Below are 6,730 nucleotides of genomic sequence, written 5' to 3' on the forward strand. Positions count from 1 at the left end.
CTCTCTCTCTCTCTCTCTCGTTTTCGTAAATTATTCTATTTTTTCTTTTTTTGTCTTTTTGGTTATTTTTTTCTCTCTTTCTAATCAGTTAATTTGCTGTTTGTCTTGCCCATATTCGAGCTTCATTTTATTCTTTACCTCCTCCTCCTCCTCCTCCTCCTCCTCCTCCTCCTCCTCCTCCCCCTCCTCCTCCTCCTTCTCCTCCTCCTCCTCCTCCTTCTCCTCCTCCTCTTCTTCCTTCAATTGACCTTTGGAAAGTGACCTGCGTGCGTGGAAAATGAGGTCAGGTCACCGGATGTTTAATTAGTGTATGTGTTTGTTAAGCTCTTGCTGGTGTTGCTATAGTTATTGTTACTATCACTGTTGTTGTTTTTATTATTGTTGTTGATGCCGATAGTGGTGGTGGAGGTGGTAGGTTATTTAAAGATATAGAGAGATAGAGACGGACAAAGTTGTAGGATTATGAAAGAAAAGGAGGAAGAGGAAGAAGAGAAAGAGGAGGAAGAGATTTATTATTATTATTTTTTTTTTATGTAGGAGGGACACTGGCCAAGGGCAACAAAATTCCAATAAAAAAAAAATGCCCACTGAAATGCCAGTCCCATAAAAGAGTCAAAGCACTAGTCAAAAATTGATGGATAAATGTCTTGAAACCTCCCTCTTGAAGGAATTCAAGTCATAGGAAGGTGGAAATACAGAAGCAGGCAGGGAGTTAAAGAGTTTACCAGAGAAAGGGATGAATGATTGAGAATACTGGTTAACTCTTGCGTAAGAGAGGTGGACAGAATAGGGGTGAGAGAAAGAAGAAAGTCTTGTGCAGCGAGGCCGCGGGAGGAGGGGAGGCATGCAGTTAGCAAGATCAGAAGAGCATAAAAATAGCGGTAGAAGACAGCTAGAGATGCAACATGGCGGCGGTGAGAGAGAGAGGCTGAAGACAGTCAGTTAGAGGAGAGGAGTTGAAGAGACGAAAAGCTTTTCGTTCCACCCTGTCTAGAAGAGCAGTATGAATGGAACCCCTAAAGACATGTCAAGCATACTCCATACATGGACGGATAAGGCCCTTGTACAGAGTTAGCAGCTGGGAGGGTGAGAAAAACTGGCGGAGGCGTCTCAGAACACCTAACTTCATAGAAGCTGTTTTAGCTAGAGATGATATGTGAAGTTTCCAGTTCAGATTATAAGTAAAGGACCGACCAAGGATGTTCAGTGTAAAAGAGGGGGACAGTTGAGAGTCATTGAAAAAGAAGGGATAGTTGTCAGAAAGGCTGTGTCAACTTGATAGATGGAGGAATTGAGTTTTTGAGGCATTGAACAATACCAAGTTTGCTCTGCCCCAATCAGAAATTTTAGAAAGATCAGAAGTCAAGCGTTCTGTGGCTTCCCTGCGTGAAATGTTTACCTCCTGAAGGGTTGGACGTCTATGAAAAGACGTGGAAAAGTGCAGGGTGGTATCATCAGCGTAGGAGCGGATACGACAAGAAGTTTGGTTTAGAAGGTCATTAATAAATAATAAGAAGAGAGTGGGTGACAGGACAGAACCCTGAGGAACAGCACTGTTAATAGATTTAGAAGAACACTGACCGTCTACCACAGCAGCAATTGAACGGTCAGAAAGGAAACTTGAGATGAAGTTACAGAGAGAAGGATAGAAGCCGTAGGAGGGTAGTTTGGAAATCAAAGCTTTGTGCCAGACTCTATCAAAAACTTTTGATATGTCCAAGGCAACAGCAAAAGTTTCACCAAAAAGAGGATGACCAAGACTCAGTAAGGAAAGCCAGAAGATCACCAGTAGAGCGGCCTTGACGGAACCCATACTGGCGATCAAATAGAAGGTTATGAAGTGATAGATGTTTAAGAATCTTTCTGTTGAGGATAGATTAAAAAACTTTAGATAGGCAGGAAATTAAAGCAGTAGGACAGTAGTTTGAGGGATTAGAGCGGTCACCCTTTTTAGGAACAGGCTGAATGGAGGCAAATTTCCAGCAAGAAGGAAAGGTAGATGTTGACAGACAGAGCTGAAAGAGTTTGACTAGGCAAGGTGCAACCACGGAGGTACAGTTTCGGAGAACAATAGGAGGGATCCCATCAGGTCCATAAGCCTTCCGAGGATTTAGGCCAGCAGATGTGATAGCAATGGTGCCATCTGGTTGAAATAAAGGAGGGAAAGAAGAAGAAGCAAAGTTATTGGAGATGTTTTTGGCTAGATGCCAGAAGTCACGAGGAGAGTTAGATCTTGAAAGGTTTTGACACTTTCTGTTAATACAGGAGTTTTTGGCTAGTTAGAGAACAGACTTGGCATGGTTCCGGGCAGAAATATAAAGTGCATGAGATTCTGGTGATGGAAGGCTTAAGTACCTTTTGTGAGCCACCTCTCTATCATGTATAGCACGAGAACAAGCTGTGTTAAACCAAAGTTTGGAAGGTTTAGGTCGAGAAAAAGAGTGAGGAATGTACGCCTCCATGCCAGACACTATCACCTCAGTTATGCGCTCAGCACACAAAGACAGGTCTCTGACATGGAAGCAGTAGTCATTCCAAGGAAAATCAGCAAAATACCTCCTCAGGTCCCCCCAGTTAGCAGAGGCAAAACGCCAGAGGCATCTGCGCTAAGGGGGGATCCTGAGGAGGGGTTGGAGCGATAGGACAAGATATAGATATGAGATTGTGATCGGAGGAGTCCAACGGAAAAGAAAGGGTGACAGCATAACCAGAAGGATTAGAGATCAGAAAAAGATCAAGAATGTTGGGCGTATCTCGAGGACGATCAGGAATACGAGTAGGGTGTTGCACCAATTGCTCTAGGGCGTGGAGGATAGCAAAACTGAAGGCTATTTCACCAGGATGGTCAGTGAAGGGAGAGGAAAGCCAAAGCAGATGATGAACATTGAAGTGTCCAAGAATGGAGACCTCTGCAAAAGGGAAGAGGGCCAGAATGTGCTCCACTTTCAAAGTTAAGTAGGCAAAGAATTTCTTATAGTCAGGGGAGTTAGGTGAAAGGTATTTTTTTTTTTTATGTAGGAAGGATACTGGCCAAGGGCAACAAAAATCTAATGAAAAAAATGCCCACTGAAATACCAGTCCCATAAAAGGGTCAAAGCAGTGGTCAAAAATTGATGAATAAGTGTCTTGAAACCTCCCTCTTGAAGCAATTCAAGTCATAGGAAAGTGGAAATACAGAAGCAGGCAGGGAGTTCCAGAGTTTACCACGAGCGGGCGGCGGCGGGCCGGGACAGGAGGTGGTGCATCAGCGGGCGGCGGCCGGGGCAGGAGGTGGTGCACGAGCGGCAACGGCGGGAGGTGGTGTCCGAGCGGTCAGCGGCGGACCGTGGCAGGAGGGTGGTGCCCGATCGGGCGGCGTCGGATGGGGTGGGTCGGGCGGGCTGCGGGGACAGGCGGCGAGGTGGCGCACCAGCGGGCGTCGGCGAGGTGTGAGGTGGTGCCCGAGCGGGCGGCGTCGGGCGGGACGGACCACATCACACCACAGCTGCGAGGTGGAGTTCGGGATGCGACACCGAAGCCTCTGTAGAGCTGTGGCTCCTTCCCGCAGGGCCCGCAGCTCCTGGTCGCCTTCTTGCGCAGCCGCTAGTGCTGCGTTGCCCACGGTGGGGGGAGTGTGCCCGTTGCCACGCTGTGTGGTAGGGCGCCGTCGCCAGAGCGCGTACCGCCACACCATCCCAAACCGCTTCGAGGTGAGGAAAACATGTGGCAACGTCCGGCGTGAAGGCGGGAACGTCACGCAAGTCGTTTGTGGTTGACATCGCGTGTCACAGCGTCACGAACTGTAGTATTCTCTACGCCAAGGACACGGAGGCAAACACAGACCACAGTCTTGGTGTACAGCAATACCAGGGCGAGCGGCCGTGGGTGTGCGAGACGAGACTCGAGGCGAGTCGTGGGTTCCCCCAGCTCCCAGGTGCTTGGCCTGACCTGACTTTGAACGTGGCTGGGAAGTTTAGCATGTTGGGAATCCACGAGGATTAGCGTGGAGTGACTAGCCGGCTGGCCAGTCACTACAAGCGCATAACAGAGATGATAGTGTCTGGCATAGAGGCGTACATTCCTCACCCTTTTTCTCGACCTAAACCTCCCAAGCCTTAGTTTAACACAGCCTGTTCTCATACTATACATGATAGAGAGGTGGCTCACAAAAGAATCTCATGCGCTTTATATTTCTTTCCAGAATTATGCCAAGTCGGTGTCGCCGCCTGTCCATGCAGCCCGCCCAACTAGCCAAGAACTCCTTCATTCACCCATATGGCTGGCATAAGGCAATCATTGCCTTGATTGGTGTATTTCATATCAAGGCTTACAAAGATTGACTATTGTTGACTCAAATGTGCCTAAATAGTATAAAAACCTTTCCATGGGAACTCAGAATCAGATTCCTTCCCACAAAATGCCTTAATATAAAATTATGATTGTGAAACGAAAATGTTCCCTCCAGGGAACATTGTTGATATATCTATGAACAAAATAAAATATTCTTCTAATACTGTTTTCCCTGCACAAGATGTGTATTGTTCTTAAAGAGTGTCATTGTATTATTCTTTCCTCATCATCTGCATACTTCTCTCCTAAGTTTATCATTTTCCAAGAGCACATACTTGGCCACATATGGAATGATCAAACTCATGAACAATTTTTTTTTTTTTTGGCTCAAGGAGAAATTTTACTAGATTGAGACAATACTCTCTCTCTCTCTCTTTCTCTCTCTCTCTCTCTCTCTCTCTCTCTCTCTCTCTCTCTCTCTCTCTCTCTCTCTCTCTCTTGCATGTGTGTGCTTGTAATATTACAAATCCAACAAGAATTTCATGAATATTTTCACTTTCAGTGACTTTTGCGTGACGGTACACACAGTTAGGAGGCTGTAATCACAGACAAACACAGAGAAAGTGATGCTGTGATTTGTTGTTAACAAATCTGAAACGGTCAGCTGACGAAGAAAAATCATCTTGGTCTTCCCGCATATAGTATTTGTGGCAGTGTGTGAATGAAAAGGGTGCAATGTGCCATGATTTATGACTTTTTTTTTTTTTTTTTGCATTAAATGGCAAGAGAGACCACATATATGTAAATCACTGTAAATCTACCTCGTCAGTTTGACATGCAGAGTCGAGAAGTCAGGCAAAGATTTTGTGTAAATTTGTAAGAATTGGCCAGCTCGCATGTGCTGGTGCTCATTTCATAACATGCACGATATTGGCACGACCAAAGAAAGTCCCTACCTTCAGTACATCATATCCACATCTCTTGGCGTCTTCATGATCAGTGGATAAAGACGTGTGGAAAAAGTTAAACATGCCTGACCGATTTTATGGTGAAGTAGCGTTATTTGCCTGTGATGGTTATGAAATACAGTAGGTGATGAAATACAGTAGATTGACACACACACACACACACACACACACAGAGAGAGAGAGAGAGAGAGAGAGAGAGAGAGAGAGAATGATCATGTCCTTTATAATATATTAATTACGTCTGGCAGCATGGAATTTTGATTGAGGATAACAAACATCAACTAAGGAAATGAACTAAGGAAAATTTAAACTAAGGAAATGAAGGAACACTACTGAAAACTGCACAAATGTTATGGAATTTTTCGTTACGAATATTACTAATATAGAAAAACCTTGTGGTTAATTACAGAACACCAGAAAAAGGTGTTACGCAAATTCTTGAAATAAAAACGAAAAACAGGAGGGAGTACTTCAGGTCTCAAGAAATTATAGTATTAAGCACATGTAGGTTTATTGTTCTAAGGAATATATATATATATATATATATATATATATATATATATATATATATATATATATATATATATATATATATATATATATATATATATAATCTTAGATGCTGGTACTATTACATATACAGTCAAAGAAACTTCTTTGTTTTTCGTGTAAAAAATAAATTTATAACACAAGCGATCGCGGGCCAGACATTCAACTGGTGGCCGCGGGCCCGTAGTCGGACCACCTTGACTTAGATGCTTATTGGGTTGGCTGTGAGATTCTAACGCCCCCGCGACCCTATTTCGCCTCCCCCTACCCCTCCTCTCCTTTCCCCGCCGCCAGTCGCACCTGATTCAAACTGGAGGCGACACTCATGCCTCCGGAAAGAGCCGGTCGCCTGAAACTCCTTCGGCCGCCTTCAAAACACTTCCTGTCAACACATTTATTGGGGTATATATAAAGATACGTGACCACTGACCACTCTTCACCTCTGCCTGCTACACTGTGGTGGATATTCTGATGCAAAAGCAACACATTTTATTGTTATTAACCTTTTCCCTTCTAGTCTGTCATAGAATTATTTTGCTTTCACTTATTTTGAATATGCGTATAGCCATTAATGCAGTGTTGCTTAGAGCGGTAAAGAAACAAAATGAATGTTCTGGCCTCCCATAACCTTTCTTCATTGTAATCCAAGAAGACTTAAGTGCTGCCCGTCTCATGTTTTTCACTTTTACTTTTACTAAGGCAACCCATTACCTACCATTACCCACCCACATTCTCCAAGCAAAGGCTAAACATTGAACTTATAGTCATGGAAATCCTCCAGCAGGCATTACCACCACATTCAGGCCATAAGTCTCTGCCGTATCTAAAATATCATAAGAGACAGCACAATAAACACTTTCCAACTCTATGAGAAAATAAGTGTAGATATTTCTAGGAAAAAAGTAAAAAAAAAAAAAAAAAGATAAGAGATGTAGGGTAGCAGA

General features: G+C 44.0%; 1 long non-coding RNA gene across 1 annotated transcript in view; it reads left to right on the forward strand.

Annotated features, from left to right (window-relative positions):
• The window catches only part of LOC135094489 (uncharacterized), a 12,039-nt gene extending 7,549 nt beyond the window's left edge, over nucleotides 1–4,490 (forward strand). Inside the window, exon 3 of the long non-coding RNA XR_010263842.1 lies at nucleotides 4,181–4,490. This is a non-coding gene — a long non-coding RNA (uncharacterized LOC135094489). The remainder of the gene's footprint in view (nucleotides 1–4,180) is intronic.
• The last annotated feature ends 2,240 nt before the right edge of the window (nucleotides 4,491–6,730 follow it).

The sequence above is a fragment of the Scylla paramamosain genome, chromosome 45 (assembly GCF_035594125.1).
Source record: "Scylla paramamosain isolate STU-SP2022 chromosome 45, ASM3559412v1, whole genome shotgun sequence".
Classification (NCBI taxonomy): Eukaryota; Metazoa; Arthropoda; class Malacostraca; order Decapoda; family Portunidae; genus Scylla; species Scylla paramamosain.